The sequence below is a fragment of the Haliotis rufescens genome, unplaced genomic scaffold (genome assembly GCF_023055435.1).
Source record: "Haliotis rufescens isolate VD_foot unplaced genomic scaffold, xgHalRufe1.0.p SCAF_11, whole genome shotgun sequence".
NCBI lineage: Eukaryota > Metazoa > Mollusca > Gastropoda > Lepetellida > Haliotidae > Haliotis > Haliotis rufescens.
The window spans coordinates 36,350,466-36,377,321 of NW_025963791.1; the positions used below are offsets into that span (position 1 = coordinate 36,350,466).

General features: G+C 40.0%; 1 protein-coding gene across 1 annotated transcript in view; it reads left to right on the forward strand.

The window, feature by feature from the left end:
- The first annotated feature begins 3,676 nt into the window (after positions 1 to 3,676).
- LOC124152279 (parapinopsin-like) overlaps positions 3,677 to 26,856 on the forward strand; it is a 56,464-nt gene continuing 33,284 nt past the window's right edge. The window contains exon 1 of the mRNA XM_046525156.2: positions 3,677 to 3,806. The gene's annotated coding sequence lies outside the window, so the exon portion shown is untranslated. The remainder of the gene's footprint in view (positions 3,807 to 26,856) is intronic.

A 26,856-nucleotide genomic window follows, 5' to 3' on the forward strand; every position in this document is an offset into this window, starting at 1 on the left:
GTGTTAACGTTACTGAGAATAACACCACAGTCACAATGTTGTGATATAAGGTTGTAGATGTAGATATTTGAACCCACGGTTATCGGATCCCGGCACAATTAATGGTCATAAATCCTAGCCTGTTGCGGGGCTATAGATGACCGGTCCACCTCTGCTAACAGGGGCGAGAGCCTAGTAAAGAGGTAGGCGCTGTGTCATGGACTTGCAACACCGGTTTGACTTGCAACAGCCTAATTTAACGCACTAACGCCAATAACTACGTGTGTTTTTAAACTTTTTGTTAGTATTTCATCCAACGTCTCACGTTCCTATTGCAGTAACGGTGAGAGGATCAAAAACAATGCCGAGCTCAATGCTACTTGAACATGGCAAACAACTCATCTGGTTATGTTTTCCATTCCCAACTCTCGATTTAGTATCTGATTACGTTTTGCGAGATCTCAAATCTCCATTACACGCCAGTGAACAGCAACACTGGCATTCATGGATGAAACCTGGTGAGCTGGAGGATAAGATGAACCAGAAAAAGACATCAACACTTTTCCTTAAGGGAAGCGTTGACTCTAGCACTGATTATAATTATATACAACTGCATTCTTCGACGCCTTTTGGAACGTATATTTAGCACCGACGGATATGTGATATGTGATAATGAGCCTAATTATGAATTAATCCTCAGATAATGAAGTCCTTCAGACTAATTTACAGCTGCCACTGCTACAAGAGCGCCACATTTGACCGGCATCCAATTAAGACTTTTGTATTCAATAATGAACCGAGCCACCACGAGATAAGACCATGTTTACATTACATGGAGTTTTGGTACCTTTTACTTTTTACCTTTTAAGTTCTGGACAAAGGTTTTGTGTAAGCAATGGCGTACCACGTTAACTTTAAAGCCACATTATGTTTCATCACATGTACACTCAAAAGCAAAAGTTATTGTGACTTGGATGTCACTTACAAACTTTACATGAACTATTGGATTTGATGAAACGTTATTCGTGTTCATGTATTTTTCCAGACATAACGAATATTCGGGAGAAATAGCTTTAAATGTTCTCTATTGTAGACCTGATAAATAATCCAATGTCATTGCCACTATAGGCAACCATCAGAATTTGATAGGATTTCACCATGCCACACCTAAGTGACAATAACAGAATGAATCCGGTAGTCGCAGCGTGAGGTCGCACGTCAATTCAACGTCCACTAGTATAGAACACCATTTGACACGGCGACGTTATCAACAGAATAACCACGTCAGGGCCACCCACCCGTGACAACCCCTTAAGTCATATGGATATAAATCACGTTTCTTCAACACAGTTTCCAGAAAACAACTCTCCTAACCGGTATCATCCCTGGCAACAGAGGCTTACCTAGGAGGATAGTCCGACTACATCTTCGCTTGTTCGGCATCCGAGCGAGGCGCCCAGCCACAGGGTCTATCATGACGACAAAACTTTAACGTCGACGCTAGTATAAGCGTAACGCTATTTTTCAGGGCATTATCATTTGCCGAAGCCCGAGGTCTTCCATTAACTGCCCGACGAAGGAGGGCAGTTGAAAAGACCGAGGGCTTCTGCAAATGATAATGCCCTGAAAAATAGCGTTACCGTTATTATAGCTAAAATGGATGGAATTTGTTATCAAATAAAAAGAAACAACAATATAGGTTTTGAAACATTTACTGCAATCAACACGAATGTCACTGACCCACTTTTACAAATATGGAAACGTTATTGAACAAACCAGATGACGTCACTATTGAACGTTACGTCACCTATCCCTATCCTATGACGCCACCTAACAACGGGCGTGATAATGGCCCGTCGTCAAGTAATATGAGGGCATTATCAAGTTACAGTGGCCCGCTCATTTCAGATAACATGCGGGCGTTTTTATGATAATTCTATCCATTTTAGCTATAATGGTGCAGATAACACTTGCGTCGGACAACACGTCAAAAGAGAAAGGTTCTCTTCACTGATGAGTCCCGTTACCTACTGCACCGATCCGATGGCAGGGTATCCGCAGGCGTCGAGGTGTGTGTAACGTCACGCCATGTTTTCTTGAAAGCGCTTGCATTGGAGGCGGTGTCGTTATTATGTGGGGGGAATTACGGCTACCGCAAGGACTTAAATGATTGTGATTGATGGGAATTTGAACGTTGCAAGATACCGGATGAAATTTGCAAACCGTTTTACCGTCTTTGCAACATACCGGTATAGGTTATTGTACCAGCGGTCAAGGTTATATCGCCAATTCAAGGTTTTAGTTATCTCGTTGACTTATAATTGCTTTGAAAGACTCTATGTCTTTGTCCTTACACACAAAGTAATCTACAGCTTACTTTTATTCAAGGCGAATGTTGTCCTTCGCCTCGTAACAGCTCATGCTCAACGTTGGCGTGAACTATCAGTGTAACACCCGATCGTTACAGTGTCTTGTGGATCCTGTATAATTTGTTTTCTTCCATCTGTGACAGAGACACGAATATGACCACGTATAGACAGAAACGTTGCATGTTCTTTTGCCCAATACATTATCCTTGATTGTTTTAATAACATCGAGTATTAAAACATCCTTTTGATTTATCGTGATTGCTGGTGTGTTTTTTATCACTACAAGATGACCTTTTCGAAATATTAGTTATACAACTGTCAATATTCCAGTATATATAAGAACGTTAAAAAAGAATAGATCGATGTCCATTAGCAGCGGACACTACAGTAAATGGCATAGCATCATTAGCGACCCACGCACTTGAATACCTGTTCTACTTTCACCAATATCGGTTTATCGAATATGATTGCCTAGATGTCGTATTGTGAATTCCTATTGTTCATGAAATGAAATGCATCTCTTTTTCATTGACTTGTTAAATGTTGAAACATATGACTGTAAACTAGGGGAAATATAGAATCTCTCATGGACATTTGGCCTACCGTAATCAAAGATAACGTTATGCCTGTCCATGTGCCCACATCACTTATAATCGTATTCAGATGGTATGATGTCAAATACATACTTTAGTTTTCTACCGGAAAATTAAATTATTTCATTTCACCACGGTTCACCACCCCTTGTATTTGCGACTTAAAAGTAATTTCGTGTTTGCAAAATCCTAAAAAATATAAACTAAATATGAACTATCAAGTGTTTTGTTCACCGCAATGAAAATATAACTTTTTTCAAGTTCCGAAAACTCAGTCTTTGACACTGAAGTATATACTACAATATGTTATTGTTGACATATGGTATTTCTTCATCATGACGTCCGTAGGAAAATAGAACAATGTTTTTTGTAATTGCAAAGCAAATTTCTTTAATGGGGTCCATATGTAATAGTTTTTATTTGGAAATATCTTTCAAACCCACACTCACGCTATAACACACCTACTAAACTCACAACACGCGATATATTGTTTGAAACTATGCCCCGGGGAATTCATTAATAAATGCCATTCATTAATGTATTTATTATGAGCATATACTGTTTATAGCTATAGAAACTTACCCTCATAAACACAATAATATAACATATACTCAATACGCCAGCAGCTGTTTTCACTGGGACAATAAAGGTGAAATGTTGCAGCTGTAAGAAGTGATCAATAACCTCGCGTATGGCAGAGCCTGTCCATGAAAGATACCTCTATCGGGCGTCCCTCAGTAATCACAATGTACATACACGTTCACAGAGAGGAAGCAACGCGGTACAGCTGCTGTGATATCTTTGAGACTTTTGATTCGTGTCGACATTCATCTCGCCAACATCAAGGCGTGGTACGTAAAGAAAGGTTAGTACTTTGTGTTATTAAATTGTTGATGTATTTCTTTATTACTAAGGTCTTCTACTACTAAGGTCCTCTATTACTAAGATCCTCCTGTTGGTTTCAGATTCTATTGTCCGATCACTACTCTGTCTAGTTTTAGGTAACATCCTTATACGATAACTGCAACTGATTTACGTTTCGTTATGAGAATTCGCTACCACCACAGGATCAGCCCATGTCATTATCCTGTGATGTTGTCATTTTCAAGACAGCTTTTCGTGTATATTGTGAAGTATTACCGTGAATTCCTTTAGTGGTAGTTCTATGAACATCAGCGTTACTATAATGCCCACTGCATTAACACCATGGCAAAGATTAGTGTTCTTCGAGAACAATAAAAGAATAACAATGAATAAAACTCCTCTTCATCAGAGCATTCTAGTATAGTTATAGTGATTAGCAGTGTATGTGTATCTGGTAAAAGCGGCACAACCCTTTTCATCTTCATAAGAAATCTCCACTAAATGAAAGATTGCAGATTCCGACTAAATCATGAGCATGTATTTATGAATGACTATCAAATAATGACGGTGCCAGATACATTAGTTAATCGCCAGAGTTAAAGGATGACGGATCGCCAAGTGACATTTAGTAGGAGCGCATTAGAAGAGGCGTAATACGTAAGGTTGTTTGCATGAACAATACTATCTCTTGAGAGAACTTAAGCTTGTATATGTCATGCGTAATTAAAGGAACTGCCAAATCCTTACTGAAACTGAATCAACAATTCGTGAATAATATGAAATTGAATATTAATGTTTCCAATAATTTATCACTTAACGAATATTACAATTGGCTTGTCATAGCTGACGTGAGCTACCTCACAGTCCATAACATGTGTAGGCGTATGTGACAAAACACAAAAAAGGCCTGTAAATAATTCATCTATCAAGCAAAGGGGATCAATATATGAATATTATTTGAAGGTTCTGTCGTCGTGAACTGATGAACGATTGATGTCATCGAATTGTTCTCAATATTTCAAAATGGAACAATGATGCAAAGAACACGTGGATAACATAACTTATCATGTCACGGTTCCGTGATGATCATACAATTAGTTTTATTTGACAGACTGAATTGGCATTCTTCCCATTGTCAATATTTTGAGATCAATATCATTACAAGGACAGTATCCATCGAGACAATGTAGCTGACATAAAAATGCATACCCATGCATGAAGTTCTACCACCCATGTCTTTGTGAGAAATACATCTATCACACTTTTCATGATCATGTTTCTTTTTCGCATTATATCTTTGCACTTGGGTTTACGAATTAATGAAATCTGTTTCGTCGGATAATCGAGACTGACCATTCCTTGGCGTTGACGTCATATATGTACTTAACCTGGGTCGATGTTTCTGTTGGTGAACTGATGTACCCGAGTTTCATCATAAGCTCATTAGCTCTTATCAATTATGCTGAGTAGACTGCTCCCCAATGTGTTGCAGAACGAACAAATATCTTAAGTTTTTCTCCACTTGTAAGCAGCAGACGTAATTCAATATTTATTTTTCGTTTGAACAAAATCAGTAAATGCGCTATCTTTTCACTGGATTGCCTGGTCAATCACTTGATTATATGGTCAAGACACATTTTTTACTGGCCCCTGTCGCATGGTAGGAGTACTTCTGTGCAGCATCAGACAAACAAACACTTACTTTGGATGCAAATTGCAAACGCCTGGAGTCATCACTGATTTCAGTGATCCATTCATGTCATTTCTACCATTGTTTTGCCTCTGTTCGGCGGATAATCGAGACTTGATTATCCTCTAGCGTTGACGTTTTATGTCATGAGAGGATATAGGATATAGGCCCATTTCGGTTCCCTGGAAATATCATATTATATAATTGCAGAAAGCTTTGAAATATTGGCATGAAAATTTTCAGACATGGCAGGCATCCAGCCGTTTGTCTTCTTACAATTGCAAGTTTGTTTCTTCTGACATAACATTTAAGAGGCTTTGCTAAAATGAGTGATAAAAGCCGACCTTTCTAACTTCAAATATGATCAAGGCCGTGACACAAAATATTTCACTATATTTTACGAGGCGTATATTATCAGTTCAGAATCGAAATTGTTGGTTGCTAATTAATGTTTAACATAGTACGCTCCACACACTTGTCAAAGATGTTAGAGTGAATGAACCCCACTGGTGTAGAAGACGGGGGATGAATACGGAGGATGTTCATTGAGTCTTGCATTGCAGCCATGGCGACAACAGACTTGGACAGGTGCAAAATTTAGGTGGAACATGACGCCTTCGAGTAGTTTTCCACTAATATAGTCCTGTAGCCTGGATATTGTCACGCAGTTGCTTCAGCGGATTAGCATGATTTTGGTCTGACCTTTCGGGAGGTATTCTTGTCTCTACTGCTTTGAGTGCTGTTTCATCTCTGGGCGACATTCATGGCTACAAATAAATCACCCATTAAGATTAGTTTGGTCCACTTCAAACTTGTCTCACGGGAGATGATGAACCTCAGTGTGCTGGAACCTTCCTCAGAATGTTCCCATGGGAGATGCCTACTGTGACGGTTATGTGGCGTGTAGTGAGTAGTCTGGTTATCATTCTCTGAATACATCTGAGCACTTTAACAACAATTTCCAAACGCTTTTTTGAAATTATGCCTTTTTTGTGGGCCCAAAAGGCCCTTACCTTACCTAACCATGTCCTTTCAGAGATAAACTTCTCCGACCTGCGTTGCATCACTTTGCAATAAGCAGACACACCGTGATATACTGAAATAGGTGAGATGATGAGATGAAATGGGGTTAAACCACGCGTCAAAGATTAATGTACTCACATAGTGCATGCATGTGTGTGTGTGTGTCTGCTTGTACTAGACCGGACTAATGCCGATTTATAGTGCTAGCCCACTGAGATACCATGTCGCAGTTTAACATAAATACCCCACTCGTACACAGTATACAACTCCAAGCCGACCAGTCCTTGTTTTAGCCCCCTAATGCCGAGCGCCAGGCAGGATAACGAGAAGTACCATTTTTTAAAGTGTTTTGGTATAACGCGGCCGGGGATCAAACCACCGACCTTCCGCTCTCTAGGCAGAAGCTTTACCATTAGACCACGGAGGCGGTCTGATATACCGAAATTCTAACCAAACTCACTTCAATATTCCGTGTTGCCTCGTATGAACTTTTGACATGAGAGATCGTATGTTATTCAGAAATCCGTGACCGCAAAGCGAGAACGGCATAAATGTATTATTAATGTGTAACACGTGGTCCACCATATATCGTAGATAATGAATATGCTCTTTCCATTCAATAAAAATATATAAGTTTAAAAAGTCACTGTTAATTGATATACAGCAAAATGGAATTTTAACGAATGTGAGAATACCAATATATGCTAAATAAACCCGCCATATAAGATGGTGGAAGTGATCTCCTGCTGCTTACGTTAACTAAGACATCAATCAGGGAGCACGGGTGGTTCAGTCGTCTAATTATGTTTGTAGGTTTGTCAGCACTATTCCTGTGCGCGTGGGTTTCACCGAAGTGGTAAACGTGTGACACCTGCATCACCTCGGGCTGTCCTCCCACATTAAACTGACACGCCGTGATATAACTGGAATACTGTTCAAAGTAGCGTTAAACTCAACTCACCTACTCTCTGTCCTCTCTCCATCAGCTCGTGTTTAAACGTAGCTTACCATTACCAGTGATACAACCAACTATACAGAACTCCTGTGATGGGTTTATGACTTCATGTGCTCGGACTGACGAGGAAGGACACTATGTATTCATCTCACGAGATACTAATGCAGTTATGAGGAACTATATAGATTTCAGTGAGGACATACTGCCCAAAGCATTCAGTTACGTCTCAAACACTTTAGCCAGTACTGTTGTGTTCCAATGCCAATGCCACGTAATTCTTTCGCAGTGGGTTCATTCGTAGACGTTCTAACATAAATCGGAAGAAATCATTACACTCATCAAGTACATCAAGATTTGTCATTTACCTATCACGGTCAAGTATTTTCATCAAGTATGTTATTTGTATTTGAAATTTGCTTTATCTTTGATCACATCCTTGTCCAGACTATATCCCACTGAACGTTTTACGTGACGTGCGCTCCCACACAGCGTAGATACCAGAACGTCACAATCCAGCTGGTTGATAACGTATTCTGCCTGGATGTTTAATGTTTATGGCTTTAACCTCATAACCCTAATTTCCATCCTTTAATATAAGGCACTCTCCAATCATGCAACTTTGTACTGAAGTCTAATGAAAACCAGACGTTTCTTTGAGGTTAGTGATCCGACCCATCCTGAAAGCCGACCACACAACCTGAATTCGATTTCTCTCCAAGCGATAGAGCTTTATTAAAACTATAAAATTATTTATTTCATGTTTGGGATCCCAATTTAGTCTGTTTCTTCCTACAATAAAGTAAATCCCATCAACCAGATGCAAGCCTATTCAGTGATCAATGTTCATTCCGGCAAACTACAATACCATAAGCATGTTAACATCCACCCAACTATGTTACTGTGTCTGCCTGACAACAACAAATATTTATCATATAATATTGAAATATTTGTGACTATGACAGTCATGGCCACCTGGTTTGACATTCCTCCAAAAAATAGTTTTTAGAAATTGGCTGTACATATTCTTGTTTCGACTGATTACACCACTGCTGTTATCAGCAACGTTACTTGGCCATCAGTGTTTCAAGGGTAGACCATAGTATTCATATAAGTAAAATCTAGAACGATAACCAATGAATATGTTCAACATGGACTATAATTAACCGGCTTGCCGAGGCACTAAGCTTAAGGTGCATGCTTGTCGTAAGAGGCGACTAACGGGATCAGGTAGTCAGGCTCGCTGTCTTGGTTGATGTATGTCATCGTATCCCTTTTGCGTGGACTGATGCTCATGATGTCAGTCACTGGATTGGCTGGTCCAAACTCGATTGACGACACACCACCGTCATATTGCTGGAATAATGCTGAGTGCGGCGTTAAACAACAAACACACAAACATAAGATGCACGTTCAACGTTCTATTTGACATAAATAAGACACAAAAAGTCTGAAAACCTGACACCCCGATATAGCATTGTAAAGGGTGCGGTCGGGTAGCCTAGTGGTTAAAGCGTTCGCTCGTCACGCCGAAGACCCGGGTTCGATTCTCGACATGGGTACAATGTGTGAAGCCCATTTCTGGTGTCCCCCGCCGTGATATTGCTGTAATATTGCTAAAAGCGGCGTAAAACCATACTCACTCACTCACTCATTGTAACGGCCCATTTCAAAGAGATTCAGCAGGGCATTTCTGGGCCTTCCTGACTCTTATACTCACATACACCATACTAATAAACATATGTTGATATGACTGCTACTGAACAAATAGGGTTATACCTCAAGCTTCCTAGCTTCTTTGTTTGTGGTGTAAAACCAAAGTTAAATAACTCCAGTTGATCAAATGTACTTTTTGTTTTGTTCTTTCTGTGGTACAGCAGCAGAAGATTGTAATCTTGTTTAGGCGGTGTGGTAGCCTTCACTACAACGCAAAAGACTTCCCAAAATGTTTGTAAAAGTTTAGCGTAGCTACGCGGGGATTACGCAGAATTTTTGTGAAACTTTTGCTTAGCTACGCAGAATGTTTGAAAAATGTATGCGTAGCTTCGCAAAGACTCCGCGGAGCTACTGCGCAGTATGTGCGAACCTGACTGCCCCTTTTATTGAACCAATTAGCCAAAAAGCGGTTTCTATTCCCCACACGGAGAAGAATTGTTTGTGGTAGTGATTGTACCCCTTCTCTCAATGTCAACATGTGATATATGTGTGAGAAAATGAAAATTCAAGACATTCTTACAAGGTCAACTTTTTTTTCTATGACTGACCAGTCAGTGACGATAATTCTTTGCTATCCCCTGGTAGACTACGGGTTCCACGGGGTAATTAGATAGACGATTTGTGCCTCGTTTGTGCCTCGTTTGTGCCTCGTTTGTGTTCGTACCTAGTTGAATTGGATAAGTACTTGTCGGCATTTTGCAACATTTTACGACAATTACGACAGTTTACAACAATTTAGCAAACGTCAGTATAGAATGACTCCAGGAAATATTTCCAAAGCACGCGACGATATACGACAGTGAGCCTGTGTTTGAACAGCCACTTCGCATCGATCATAGGGGCTTGTGAGCGTCCAAAATGTAAGTGAAAATGTTGTGATTTAAATGTACGAATTGTAAGTGTATGCCACATAGACAATAGGGGAAAATACAATATGCACTTAACATGTATTATCAGGAAATATTGCGGTTGCTGATTCAGATCTTCCGTATGCGCCTACGGTGGGATCTGCACACGAAGTAAACCTTTTGGTTTTGAACCATTGATAGAAAGTAGGGACTTCCATTTCTAATGAACTGTGTAGTCATGCACCAAATCCGGATTAGCTGGGTTCGAAATCTTGATTAACACTGGTCAAGCCTATCTACTTTTATTCACCCGAATCAGTCAAATGCACACGAAGCAGACCTTTTGATCATTCCCAAACTCAAGCCTACATGTACTTCGGGCGCATAAATACACACGGAAGTCCTACAGCTGGTCTTCATATACACAGAATGGCCAACATGGCTTATTATACTTCTATTTAATGTATTGCCAATCTAGGTCATGTTTACTTTGTCAATCAATACAGTAAAGTCGAAAGGTTTCTAAACACCTTTGACTGAATCTAATTGTCCTCTGTATGTACACACAGGGACCAATTAGGGAAAAGGATTACAACCTTGGTCGTCTAATTTATAGTAAGTGAGTGAGTGAGTGAGGTTTTACGCCGCTTTTAGCAATATTCCAGCAATATCACGGCGGGGGACACCAGTAATGGGCTTCACACATTGTACCCATGTCGGGGATCGAACCCGGGTCTTCGGCGTGACGAGCGAACGCTTTAACCACCAGGCTACCCGACCGCCCCGTCTAATTTATAGAGTTATATAAGTAAAATAAGATAGTTTGACAATATTGAGATTTGGGATAAGACACATGTAAGAATCATTTCATTGCTATTACATACGTATTCATTGGAGGATTAAGATTAATACCAACAAAACTAAAAATATTAATATTTGGTGGATACAAAAACTGATTATAGTCATTTTTCTAAATTGGTCATGATGTTTTGGAAAAAAGTTTCTAACCATAACTACCTTGATGTTACCTCTTACGAAAAAGACTAAATTCACTTTAATGAAGAAAAAGTTAATTGAACAAGTTACGAAAGCTATTTTCTGTTTTATGCCAAGGTCGGAAATTTAATCACATTACATGTCAACTGCGGCTTTTTGACAGTATGGTTATACCAGGTCTTCTCTACGGATGCGAAGTTTGGGGCTTTGAAAACATCTCAGATCTTTTTAAAATATCTTTTATAATTACGGAAAGGTACTCCAAATGCTGCAATGCTATTAGTACTGGTGAGGTGCATCTGCACTAATGGCGCTGTATGTCCACGGCGTGGGCGGGTTTCGCAGCAGTTGGATAAGGAAGGGATCAATGACAGATCATTAGTCACATGTTGTTTTGGGTTTCAAGTATGGTCTTCATTGCTATACAAAATGTACATGTTGACGCACAGTTCGGGTGCTCTTACACTCCACGTGATATTGACACCCAGTTCTAACGTGTTGCACAAATTGCAATTTTGTTAACGAGAATCCGTGGAAACCACGCAATGTCATAATATCGTGTCCGCGATACACATTACTTATCCAACAAGAGATACTCGGTCCAGTTAGTAAATCTCCACACATGTATGTGCTACGGAACACTGAGAACTCAACGTATTGGTACTGAGCCGTCTCGGGTGAATATTCTCTTGGGGCATGCATGTACAATATAGGAACCATAAAACAATGGACACAATGAATGTAACTTGCTGGATACCTACAACAGTGAGCTGTGTACAATGGTGAGCTGCGGCCGTAGCTCAGACATACACGAAGTGGGCGTCACCTTCAAGCGGCCATTCCTGTCTTCGATCATCCGGACAGAAACATTTGGAATACCCAACTGTCTGAAGAACCAGATCAAGGTGGACTACAGTTGTAACACCAACGTAGTTATGATTTTTACAAAATATTTTGCTCCATTAACGGATGCGGGTGAAGGAAACATTGGATGGGGATTAAGCACATTTGTAGCAACGAGGGACCTATTGACTTCAATTGCTTCAGTCAGGGTTGAGAAACAATGGACCTGTTTGCAAGGAAACATAGATATTCAATACAATGACTGATATATTGACTTAAGCATGAGGAATATCTAAAAAAAAGTGAAAATGTCAAACTGTGACTATGAATGATTTCTTTGTTTGTTGTTTAACGCCGCATACAGCAAATATTCCAGGTATATGACGGCGGTCTGTAAATAACAGTCTGGACCAGACAAGTCAGTGATCGACATTATGAGCATCAATTGGGATACGATGACATGCATCAACCGCCTCTTACATGAACGACAAGCATGGGTTGCTGAAGACCGATCCTAACCCGGAATCTTCACGGTTGGACAGTATGAGATACGAGGGGTGGCTAAAAGGTTATGAGCAGAGGGATTTCAAGATACATCGTGTAGTAAGTTTACCACAGAGAAAATGCGGATCATTATACAGGGCCTAGAATCTTGTGACTGATCAAACATTTTCAGTTTGGGCAAACTTTAATGTACATAATGTTTAATTCAGGCGGAGTTGTTCCGTGTTAGAACTTCATTCATAATATAATACATTCAATTTAATTAAGACTCTCATATACATAAATTATGTTAATGGTTTGATTAATATTTAATCTATACATATACTGTTAGATGTGTTAAAGAAATATTTTTTGATGTTGAAACTGATATCGTAAATTTGGGGAAAATACCTAATATCGAGTTATAGCGTACAAACCGTTTGGAGCTGTAGACAGATTATGTACAGCGTATTTTTAATGAAAATTTTGACAAGCATTTAACGTAAATAATACAAAATGTATTATATTTGTTTTCTCAATAGAGTATGAAGCATGTATAGCATTAAACATGAAAGGGTTCATTAATGAGAGTGACTTTTTGGTTAAAGGATGCTTGGCACGTTATTTCAGTTTTTTTCATGGCGTTTCAGCTTAATGTGAGCGAACATCCGGAAGCAGTCCCCTGTATCTAAAGGGTAAGGCAGCGCTCTCTAATGAGTCATCAGTGATTTGACTACATGTCCATAGGGTATAAGGGTTGTCCTTAATCAGGTCAGCAACTCTGGTGATTTCACCATCACCAAATTTAAGGTTATATGTCAGGAACTGATCCTTCCTTAATATAAGTTACATTCTCGTTTGAGTGAGTGAGTGAGTGAGTGAGTGAGTATGTATATCTTGTTCTTGTTGTCGCCTTCTGTTTTTGTTGTTTAAGGATTTGTTCAGGAGATGCGTTACCTTGTTTGTTTATGTTGTTGTCGCATTACTTTGTGAGGGCTTGGCCTCAATTCTTACTTGATGCTATGAACTTCGCCATGGTAAGTTACCTTAACTTTAAAAATAAGCCGATACTATGATAGGAATACCATGAACACGATGCAACCAAGTGTCCCCACACATGGCAGTCGCGAAATACAATCTGTATAAGGTGATGCATTGTTGAACAAGAGCTTTTCCTAACTGATACCCCCAAAGCAGAGGACACACGTTGGTCCATGAAGGAACATACTCCTACGGTAAAGCTGTTCATACAGTCTTTGCATTATACGTTAGCAGCATTCTGTTAAGTGTCGATAATGCTGCAGGGCTAATGACGTGCACTTATCCAGTGGACTATTAATGATACCAATGTGCTTATTTATAATGCGCCAGAGGCGGTGGGGTACTCTAGTGGTTAAAGCGTTCCCTCGTCACGCCGAAGACCCGGGTTGTGGTGTGGTGGTTGCTGGAATATTGGTAAAAGCGGCGTAAAACCATACTCACTCACTTAAAATGCGCCAAATTCATTACCTGAAGCATCCTCAAAGCTCTAATGGTTAGGATGAATTTGAAAGTGGATGGTGTTGTGAGCTATGTGGATATCTTTCCCAGTTTAGGATAACACTAAACAACATTTACAATAAAATTTATTTTAAGTTATACTTGTCAACTGTATACGGGGAACAATATTTAAGGGTACCCCCGTCATTTCAGCTATTAGAATGAAATGACCAGCCTTGTTGCACGAGACACAATCACAGAACGCTGATAGTAAATGTACATGTTGTATAGCATGTCGTCCACGGTGACTCAATGCTGGGTACTTTCATGTGCCAATAAACGTCACAACCACTTTGTTTATTGATCGGGTACAACGAGGGAAATGTCTCCAAACGCGTACATGACTGAAAAAGAAACATAGCGCAAAATTCATGATTGAAACTGGTCAATCACAGAATGCAGTGTCCAGAAACTTTGGAAGATCTGAAGGTGAGGTACCCCGACTGATGAAACGATATCGGCAAATTCTGCATCAGAACTGAGGGCCAACTTCAGGACTGCCACAGGGATCCGACTTTCGACGTCAATGATACTAACAGGTTAACAATCTGAAATCAAGACCTTCTTTCAGAGGAATGCGTCTAACTATGGCGCACAGGCGCCTCAGGCAACAGTGGACACAGCAGTTTGCAGGTCGTCAACAGCGGCATGGGAGATACACCATGCTTTTGGTTGAATCAAGATTCTGGTTATGCTTTTAAATTGTTTGGAGACGGTGCGGAGAGAGGTACTATCCCGCAGAGCACGATAGGTAAGGTGGTGGCAGCATCATGGTCATGACTGTCGTTAAATGCGCAACAGGACGAATGTGATGATCGTTCAAGGGAACATGACTGGTCCACGTTATGTGAACCAAAGTTAACGTACAGTGGTCATTCCATCCCCGCGTAGGTCTGAACTTTGTGTATCAGGATGATAACGCGAGTTGTTTTAGACAGCTAAATGTATCCCACATTGAGCAAGGCGTTACGAGCATCGAAAGTCGATGGTTAACATTAGAATTGTGTTCCGTCGTTTTGTGGATCTCGGCCATGGACACTAAACGCACGCACGTACGCCCAAAGCACACACACACTCACAAAAGCTCGTGACTTTACCTTCTGATAAGCGACTCTCGCAGTGTTATGAACGAAAGTGTCATACATATTCTGTTTTATTTCAGTTTAACTTAAACTTTAAACAATGTTGACCATGGGACAACACATTTTCCTTGGTTCAAAACTTTTTTCTCAGTTTTGCACTAACGCAGCTACAAGATTGTTTGTATGTTTGTTGTTTAACGCAGCACTCGGCAATATTCCAGCTATGTGACGGCGTTCCGAAAATAATCGAATCTGGACCAGACAATCCAGTGATTGACATGAGCATCGATGTACGCATTTGGGATACGTTGACATTCATCCACCAAGTCAGCGTGTCTCACCACTCGATCCCGTTAGTCGCCTCAAACGACAAGCATTGGTTGCTAAAGACCCAATTCTAACCCGGAACCAGATCCCAGTACAATCACAGATAACTCAATAGTTTATATAAACACTAGATATCTGAACTGGTTCACTCAATGCCTTGAGACGGCACGTGTGTGCCTGACATTGCCGTCATTAGTGGCTGCTGATTATGGAACGGCCGTCCGCTTGAGCAAACATGCCGTGCGTGTGACAGATTGCGGTCCACCAGCTGAATATTTGCATTCGTGCTTTCCATATAAACAACTGACCAGGAGAGACGTAATAAACTGCTGTTTTACTGTATGAATGAAACAGTTAGCGGCGCGGCTAATGATGTTTATAACAAATGATACTGTGTGTAGACTCCTATATATACACAAAGAAAACAGTTAAGCACACCCTGATATATTTCATTATTGTTTGGTACCAATATTTGTAACAGTCATGAAAGATATAATTACGGGAAGAATTGTTTTCTCGAGATAATGTAATCAGTCATGCGTGACGAAAGCTCACGTGTCATGCATGGTATGCTCGTGCAGCATGCTGCCCTCGAGTATCTCTAAAAGCAGTATATCCAAACGTTTAAATTGCTTTCTTAAGCTCGTTTTTAAACAGTTATTCCATGACATTGTGTGGCCATGGCACGAAGGCGTATTCTCAAACGCCACAAGATGGCAAATAATCGGCATGCATAACGCAGGAATGTCTTGTAATGCCACTGTTCGGAATTTGGGGTATCACCACACTGTCGTAAGCCGTTTAGTCGTGAAAGATGCTCTGATCTGTGATGTACAGGACCGTCCCAGATCCGGAAGACCTCCTGCGACGACACATCGCGAAGACAGGGGCCTTCTTCGCCTCATACGCCGAGAACCCTTTTCAACAAGTACTCGTCTGAAACAGCTGTGGTTCCCCAATCGTCGTTTAAGCACCAGAACCGTCAGGAACCGGCTGAGAGCAGCAGGACAGGCCTGGGCGAGTCATAAAGCGTCCCTTGTTGAGAGATCACCACATAGCTGCTCGTTTAGCATGGTGCATTGCGCGACAGAACTGAAATGTGAGAACTTAGAGACGGATCCAGACGAAAGTCGCTTTCTGCTCCACGTCACTGATGGAAGAACAAGAGGTTGGAGGCACCGGAACACGGCCTACACCCCCAGGAACATTAAACCGACTGTTGCATAGGGCGGGGCTCGGTAATGGTTTGGGGGTGTATCTCTCATGATTGCAGGTTGGATATTTTGGTCACCATAAGGGGCAACTTAACGGGGGCTCAGTACATCCGGGACGTTTTGAGGCCAGTCGTCGTTCCTCATTTTGACAACCACGATGTTGCTACTCGACCTCAGTACATGGATGGCAATGCAAGGCCTCATCGTTCGCATGCAGTCGTGGATTACATGAGGAGAAATGCAAAAACGACTATACCCTGGCCAGTATTGAGTCCAGATTTGAACCCCCTTGAACATGTTTCGGATATTCAGGACCGGCGCATGCAGGCACGAGATCCCCCTGTACAAGATTTACGCCAATTGGAAGCATCATTGCATCAGGAGTGGTTGTTGTTGACCCATCAACAGATCCAACGTCTGACTGGAGGCATGATACGTAGGGTGGAATGCGTCATCCGGGCACGTGGCGGTTATACCCGCTACTGATCTGTTTCACGTGTCATGACAAGTAGAGACTTTAAGGAACATTTTCACACGAAACATCAAACGTAACTCGTTTACTTAATCCTGCAGCTCAATACTTTTTTAGGTATTATCTAAGGTCAAAAACAGTACCTGTGTTACCATGATGTTTTTGTCAGTAAATTTCAATCACAACACACCAACGTCTTCTTGTTGTCAAATGTTAGTTCTATCCGATGACATTGGTATCGCCCAGTTCCTGTGGTCAGTCATCCAATGCCATGATTGTTGCCATTTGTCATGGTTCAGAAATAGGATGCTTCACTTTTTTCTTTGTGCAAATGTGTTTATTCATAATACTGAGAGGCCATAGGCCTATAAAACATGTATGGGTGTATATACATTTGTAAGTGACACATTTGGAGCTTCTTAGCTTCATAGCATGCAATATGCACATTGACAGTTTTTTCGTAATTACTACATTCTTACTTGATATTAATGTAACACATTTCTGTAAACTTGGATAACGGATATAATGTTCAGCATATAACGGACAAAGTAGTAAGAAATGGTATTCACTTTCAACAGTGTTTAAATCACAAAACTGACAAATTCTGTGTTCTCTCACGATCCCCATATATATTATCACGTCTCGATAAAGAGTTCGTGTGAACCACATCTGAATCTTGCAAGTGCAATTCGAAATGATTTTAGTGTCACATCTAAGTATTGATCTCCACAGAAACTTTTTTTAAAGAGGGAATAATTTGATGGGTTTTTTTTATACTGATAAGGAAAACTCAACTCAGGTGTGTTGACTCATGTTTATAAGATATGATGATATCATGTCAGTAGCGTGTACATTCGTTGATCCGAAGGTTGGTCTTCAATAATTTTCGCAATTCTAGGCGCCATGAATCTTTTCAATGCAGGCATTTTGTTTTCGTAAACATGCTTCAGTGTCAGGTCCCGTCTACTGTCACGTACATGTAAGTCAGTGAGTGATGTCGTTTAATGCAAAAGTCATCAATATTCCAGGCATGTCGCGGCGACCTGTGATTATGTATTTGAGGTCAACTGAATGTTTGATGATGCACATTCCCGAGCTATGCTGAAAAACAGCCAGATCCTATTTTCAATTAACCGAGTCTCATTTCTACCCCGTAATCCGAAAACGAGGTCTACAAGTAAATAGTAATATTAATGATCTCTCTCATTTTTTTATTTTTTTATCATCATGTGACATCTATAGTGTATCTTCCAAAACCAGCTGTGATGTTTTAAAACAGAGGAAGTCAGTCCTTTATACTCGTTTTCAACGTTATAAGCAAACATCTGTATCTTGAAAAAATACGGGTGTACATAGTATATATTGATGTATTTTTTACTCAACCTAGGCTCCTACAACTCCGAACGTGGCCCATCTGTTTTACATATTCTGTCTGCCAATTATGGAATTAATTCTCTCTCTCTCTCCCTCTCTCTCTCTCTCTCTCTCTCTCTCTTTCTCTCTCTCGCCCTCTCTCTCGCATGTTTTACTAGATCATGCTAAATGTATTCAATGCAGATGTATGTATGAGTATTGGAAGACAACACGGAAAACTGGGTCGAGAGAAAAATATGGCTTTAAGTGCAAGTAGGTGTTTCAGCAGTGTCACAGTGGTGAGAGCTTTTTCTTTTCCACGTAATGATGGTTTGGATTTCTAAAAGCGGCGTTACACCCCAAAATGTCACTCACTGGCGCTATCTAACTGCTACGACGGTACAATCATGTCTTTTCCTAAATGCCCCTTTGGGGATTCGAACAGGTGTGTCAGGTGTGGTGTGCGTGTCTTAATACTAGTATCTATTTTCCCATGATTGAAATATACTTGGCAATGTAAAGATGATATATCTATCCCAGTTGGAGAGCCTAGTCACAAGTTTTCTCTGTTCTAAACCTTCAACCTTCCACTGTGTACTAACTTGTCTTTGTGGTTATCCAAGGTATATAAAATGTACATGTAGGATATAGTTCCATGTGTTATAATTCTTATTGCGAATTATGACTGGAAACCTATGTTCCATGTATTAACTCATTGTACATCAGACAAACCCGAGTTCTTTATTTGTTTGTTTATTATTCAGTGCTATAAGGTATGACTTATAACAAACACTGATGTTAATTCAAATGGCACATTGTTACATAAATGTCGACCCGTGAAGATCCGGGTTAGAATAGATCTTCAGTAACCAATGCTTGCCGTAAAAGGTGACTATGTGCGTCGCAAGAGGCGAATAACGGGATCGGCTGATCATGCTCGCTGACTCGAATGATGCTCATGATGTCAGTCACTGGATTGTCTGGTCCAGACTCGAATATTTTCAGACCGCCGTCATATAGCTGGAATATTGCTGAGTGCAGCGTTAAACAACAAACAACAACAACATAAATGTCGCCGTACTGGGTGTTTACATGTATGTGGGCGCACAGTGCGTATGCATGCGAATCACGTTTCCATGATCAAACACTTTAACCTCTTGTTTTGCTCTGAACTGAACCCCACCCCCATTCATAAGGGGATTTTGAAAAGAAACCTCCCGGAAGTAGAGGGCTCAAATGAATGTCTATGCACAGCAATCAATGTAGGGAGACTTCACGTGTCACGCAGTTATACAAGCCACTGAGAGCTTCCGGATAATACTGGTTATATCCTTCCATCACGAATATACATATGTTTTCATCCTTTGTACATGTCCACATATGAACCTTCCACTTAAATTACGGCGCTTGGATGTGATCTAAATAAATAAAATTCAAAGGGTTGCATTCAGTTCTTCTATCGATAGGCCGAATGCGCACGGCTTTCCAATAAAAGGCATTTAACTGGGAGTCAAAGATAGTATCTATGTCTCTATTCTGAAATTATCCTACGAGCAATATTGGCATGCAGCTCTTTTTCAAGTTCTAAATTGATAACCTACGCTTCTTTCAAAATATCCTTTGGCCTCGAATTCTATATTAATGAAATTTTCTTTTCAAAATTCCGTGCTGCATTAGCTCAACTCAGATGTTCTTCACACCAGCTCCGAAGTGAAACTGGTAGATATGTTAAAGAAGTAAAATCAGATAGACTATGTCATGTATGCAAACAAAGGTACATAGAGGATGAATACCATATTGTACGTGTGTGTTATGCTCATGGCAATCTCAGGAGTTTGTATCTACACCCAAAATACGACTTTTATCCAACATTACATAAATCTAACTTACAAATGTCTTTAAAAAATCCAGAAACTGTTAATTATCTTGCAACGTTTATATGTACGTCAATGCAACTAAGACAAACATTTGGGTGAACAATGTATATCAATGTATCAATGTTTATATGCTGTTACTCTCTCTAGCAATGATGTTACTGTAGAATGGGCCTATGGCCTTCTCTACTTTATGACTAAAGATGTCTTTATTCGGAAGAGGTCACATACACATGTTTGTTTGGTCATTCGTGTATGCCCAGGCATCTGTGCATAATTCTAGCTGTATCCTGGCGGCATGTTGATAATTGAATGAAGGCAAGGTCAACCGGTGGCCAAAGTGAGTACATGTCCTGCATGCTCACCCTATCCCAAACTTACAATGTACGATAAGCAATATTCTTTCGTTACTGAGTCAAGCAGAATCCATGTCGAATTGGACAGCTTATTGCGGACGGTGGGGTAGCCTGGTGGTTAATGCATTCGCTCGTCACTCAGAGGGGCCAAGTTCGATTCCCAAAATGGCTACAATGCGTGAAGCCCATTTCTGGCTTCCCCCGCTGTGATATTGCTGGAATATTGCTAAAGGTGGCGTAAAACCATAATCCCTCACTACCTTATTGATAAATGTCCCATGACGTCACTGCAGTTTATGGTCTACGCATCTTCTGTAGCCGTGACTTCACAGAATCTACTGGAAAGCTAAACTGATCCACCAACTTCATAAACGACTTGTACAGTGATTATGACCTTACACTGAGCCCAGCCAAGCTTTATCAAGTTCGCGGTGCATTTATTAAGCTGCATTGTCCAAAATAGTAATGACTCCTGACTTTACACATGACATGACTGATCAAATAAGTCGACCGTGACGATAGAGTAAAGAACACAAAAAGTCATATTCCATTGAATTTACAAAAAGACCGAAATGTTTCGTATCAAGGTATTTATTTAAGAATATCTATAAAATCAGGTTTAAAGTCTTCAATTTCGTAAATCTTCGACGTTTGAGATATGAATAGGTTTGAACGTTTTTGTCTTTAAACAAAGTGACATTTTATAAATGATAAGAAGACTATGTCTAGTCTATATTTTTTCCAATTTGACGAACACAAAGTCGATTGAATGCTTTTCGATCTCAACTCTTTGTAACAAGAAGTCCAATTACATCCATATCATTCCTGTCGTAGCTTGACACGTCCTCGATGAACCAATTTAGTTTCGTGAATACACGACCCTGACTATTGTCATCTATACACAGTGATAATTCCCTCGTGGCATCAGGCCAACTGAAGCGGGATACAATGGTTGTCAAAAACACAAGGAAAGTATTGTTCAAACGTAATTATGAGTATTTGAAAGGGAACACGCTTTTGACATTTGCCAGAAATTGTCATTGCCATGTACAAAAATGACAGGGACGTTGTTAGTTACAGTACCTTTTTCTGAATATACATTCACTAGCACAGCATCCAATGCCTTAGTGAAGCTTTCTAACCTTGTTTGGTAGACATGTGGAGAACATTTCCAAATTTGACGCCTCACTGTCCTAAATGATGTCTGATGCATTTCCCTAGTTTGACTTGTCACACGTTTCCATGTTTGACCTGATGTGACGGTGCATGTGTTTGTGACGGGTCCCACTGATGGGCAGGATACGCTCACCTATTGGCGAATACCTGCTATAATCACTATAGTATAGTGATTAATAAACACATGTTCATGATAGTCGGAATCATGAAATGAATTTTCATCACTGGGATTTCTTATCACAATGGAACTGATTTTGACAATTGTATGTATCTGGTTAAGTGTTTAATGGTGACCCAATGGGGCCTATCATCTTGCATTGTGCTATTTTTTCTCAGATTTTTCCATAGCGCTATGAGGTTCATACGGTAATTTGAAGATTGATGGGAAATTAATCATCGTGAAAACAAAGTGAAGCGACCCAAAATGTCTTATGTCGAACACCTAGGTCTTCAGGTATCATGAACATATATACAGTGTTCACGATTCGAACCCTTGAAACCTCGAAATTAGTTTGAAATTTCTAACCAGGAAAATTCATCAGAAAATAATTGGATAAATACGTTATAGTCGAGTAATTACTTGGGTATTAACTTTGGATTTATGTTCTATTTCTGAGACTCTGGGTATAGATTCATGAAATAGTACTTGTATATGCGGCATTCTACCATGACATTGAGGGATTACCGAATTTGATTAATTTTACTAAATTTGAAGATGTTAATGAGCGATAACCAGTTCTCACTGCATCGATGCACCTCATACATGCACAATAAAGAGTCCGTTGTAACAAAACACATTTTAGTCATTAAAAGGTGGTTAAAGTATTCAGTTTTTAATTTGGAGATGATTCCTCGTACATTAAACAACGCTAAATGTCATATAAAACTGAACGCATTGAGATGCATATCTCCTCACTAAACGATCATCAAATACTTCGAAACTGTAGCTTCATATGAAATATGCGCTGAACGTTAGTTCATATTTGTTTTACCGCGCAAATCCGGGCATTGAATGTTTTTCATATCCTATGTTTCTTCTTTGCATTGTCTTGGCTCTTATATGTCATCACATATGTACATGTATGTCAGTGTATCAAATATTTCAAGTCAGCGTTGAAGCGGTGCCTGTTCAATTTCACCACGTTAAATACGTCACGTTTAGAACCTGTCGATCTTCGTGACCAGCATGAGAGCCTTGAGAAGTCAAGTACCATTTTAAAATAACTATTTGATTTATATATGAATACATCATCTTCAGTGCTCTTCAGATATTCATCAACATACTTTATGGGCTCATAGGTATGTTAAGTACACGTAGTCTCTTGATTTCATTACAGCCTGTTGCCCTTCAACCATTTGCTTTGCAACATGTGATAATTGTAAATCAAAGACATCAATGCCATCGTGGTATTTATATTCGTATTTCCGTCACGAAGAAATTTAGAATACTTAAGGAGGTCCCTTGTAATACCAATTTCATGATAGTTCTCGTAGAAGTTCTTTTGTTGGATACCAGTGGGGCTTCTTATGTAAGGATTAATTCATTGTCCGTTTGTATCCATCTATGTAAATTTATAGTTTTGCGATGCGAACATCGAATATTATATGAGTGACAAAAAATATTTTATGCCTGTATTGTTTTGTGTCAGTAATATTACAACACATATGTCCCATCGTAACCTCTTTTCGAACCCCTAAACAATACGTATCAATGGCGTAATCAAGGTCGACGCTTCAAAGTGCACTGAAGACATCAAAGTTTTCGCCACATGTCGCTGAAGTTATGTTACGAATTGAGCTACACGAGGTAAGATATTCAATAATTAATGAGAGGTAAGTTTTTCAATAAGTAATGAAACCATCCATCAAAACTAAGGGACATTTTAATCAAACTTGATCTGATGACAATTATGCATCAGAACAATCGTATACACTGATGGTGTATCGGCTGCTATTTGTAAACTTCCTGTCTGCGATGTCATGTGACCTCCATGGAGGGACTCAAAATCATGTGACAAGAAGATGGCACCAGATTCACTCGTCCCACTCGGCGAGGCATGATTAATTTGACAAAATGTGGTCATTTGACTATCCAGTTGTAAACAGAAATAAATGTTCTCTTAGGTATGTCTTAGTTTTAGTGTATTGCGATTGTTATTAGACACGTAACGAGAAATAGTTATTTTGGGCTCGAAAACCGTTGACGTTTTCTATATACTTTGATATTGTGTGTGGTACTTGTTTCCAAAAAGAAAGGAGTGAGTGAGTGAGTGAGTGAGTTGGGTTTAACGCCGCTTTTAACCGTATTCCAGTTATATCACGGCGTGTCAGCTTAATGTGGGAGGAAGCCAAAGTTATGCAGGTCTTAGACGTTTACCACTTCGGTGAAACCCACGAGCACGGGTATGGTGCTGACAAACCTAGAAACATAATCGGGACGAACCGGGATTCGAACCCAACATCATAGGTTTCTGGCGTGCCCAAGGGACGCAACTTTGCACAGCGAATTGCGGGGCGGAAGAAAGAAAGAAGTCATGGTGTTTCTATATTTATTTTTATATATGAATTTGTTTAGTCCTATTTACAAACTGGTGCGTGAGTGTTTAACATGATCGCAGTCAGGATTTTGTAATATTCGAGTTATATGACGGCTCGAATCTGGTATAGGTAAACAAGTGATTGAATGTCTGAGTAACATTCAACAGCACCCGACATCACACAATCAGTTATGTCACAGGGCTTATCACACAATATAGCGATTGAATTGATACGATGCTTCCCAGATAATACATGTATCGGATCCGCCCAGCACTTCCGCCAAAACACAAGGGAATACTCTACCCGCCTCATTCTCTTATAAAATGTAATTTATCATTACATTTTGAAATATTAATGCGTATCCCATGAGGCAACAATATATTCGTTTTAAGTATTCGTTACATATGGCCGTATTTGAACCTGTGTATAGTTGTATACGAAGCGGTGAATTTTGTGTGTGTCCAGTGCTGAGGTTGACAATGAACTCAAATGAAACTTTTCTTGCTCAGGGCAGTCTCAGCGCTAAGTCTATGTTTAAGTAAGGGATTTGCGATGGTCTTAGCACTAAGGTCGCTTTGTGCAAGCGGGCCTTGGAGTCATATTGATTCACCCTGAGTAAAGAGAAGATGAATAGTTCCCTCCAAACCGACAATAATCTGAAGAATCAATCTGTTGACTGCTATCCGTTAGTATTGTTGTATCTTCAGAAGGTTATAACTCACCACAGTTGCGTGTTCCACACATATCACATTTTGAGTGTATGTGCTGTGTGTGTATCAAATCGATGTTTAAGGTTTTCAATCGATAGCCTGACTTAACAGTTCTCGAGGCAGTTATGTGCAATCAGTACACTTTACTGCTCTCGAGAGTGTTACGGTAAAGTTAGTAGTTATAAATATTTTCGTTAAAATCATCCACTTGTTGACCACGCCATGATATAACTGGAATACGATTAAAAGCGGCTTTAAACCCAACTCACTCACTTGTTGACCCGAAATAAGTATAAATATAAATTATTCCTTGCATGACAAGACTGCTTATAGCATAAGCATTTTTTCTCACGACGTTCTTCATTATTTGATATATATCACATAAAAAGACATATATGTATGTATGATGTAAGGAAAATGTCTTTTTATAAAATGGAATTGCGAATGGAATTGCGAATAGTCTACAGACAATCAATTATATCTACATCACATGCAACGATTAAATGAGCAAGCGCCTGAAGTGTTTTCAAACACATTAAGTACTCGTGCCACTGTACTTCATTCCCACTGATGACCTCTGTGAAGCCTCCACATTCCACTGAAAGAGCTGACCCGGTACATCAGCACTCGCAATCTTTGCTCGCCAAAGGCGTTTACATTGCCTTTGCCTGGCTGCTCCGCTGCTATTTCTGGGTCTAGGTGAACTCTATCTCACTCGGCAGCTGATGTGTAAAGCCATTGTGGTAAAAAACGATTAGCACTGAATAACATACTTATTTACTTCTTTGAGAGGCACTTAGTCTATGATATTGTCAAGACATTTAAGTTTTAGATGATTGGAACATTTTAGTGTAGTTACTGAACCTGTCTTCTGCCTCCATCTTATCCAATGACTTTGGGTGCAATAAGTGAATTGAAAAATCAAAGCCAGAGAATAACCAGCCTCGATTATCTGTTCCATTTCCAACAGAAGCCCATTTCTGGTATCCCACAACGTGATATTGCTCTAATATTGCTAACAGTGGCCCAAAACTATACTCACTCCCTCACTCACTTTGCAAAACTTACAACATGTCATCTTGGAGTGTAACGTGAAATCTCGTTAAACAGATATACCTGTCTCATTTTAAGCGATTTAACTTTGAGATCCTGGCGTTAACCCTGTCGATACTTTGAGTGTCTTGAAGTATGAAGTATGTTGAAGTATGTTGATGATCCCCTAGGTCTTCTTGATAGCGAGGATTCACTGTATATGTTACACCTATAACAGTTTGTAAAATCAACAGCGTGAAATAATTAACGTTGGATGCCAAGGTATTAGTTTAATCCTTCACTTCAGATATTATACATAGCCGTAGTTCACGTAAACACATGCACAACATGTAACTGTTTTATTCAGAACAAACATAAATCATAGACCTTCTATATAGTTACATACGATATACTGGCAGTATTCGCATACATTCCACCGCCTCAGTGGTCTAGTGGTAGAGCGTCCACCCGGAGAGCGGAAGGTCCGGGGTTCGATCCCCGGACGCGTCATACCAAAAGACGTTTAAAGATGGTACTTGTTGTCACCCTGTCTGGCGCTCGGCATTAAGGGGCTAAAACAAGGACTGGTCGGCTCGGAGTCAGTATACTGTGTCTGGGTGGGGTATTCATGTTAAACTGCGGCATGGTATCTCAGTGAGCTAGCACTATAAATCGGCATTAGTCCGGACTAGTTCAGGCAGCCACACACACGTGCTACATTAGTGCAATAATCTTGGACGCGACGTTAAACCCAATTTCACCTCGCCTCACCCCATACATTCATTCTCTATGATAACAGAGTATTCACACACAATATAACTGTGTAA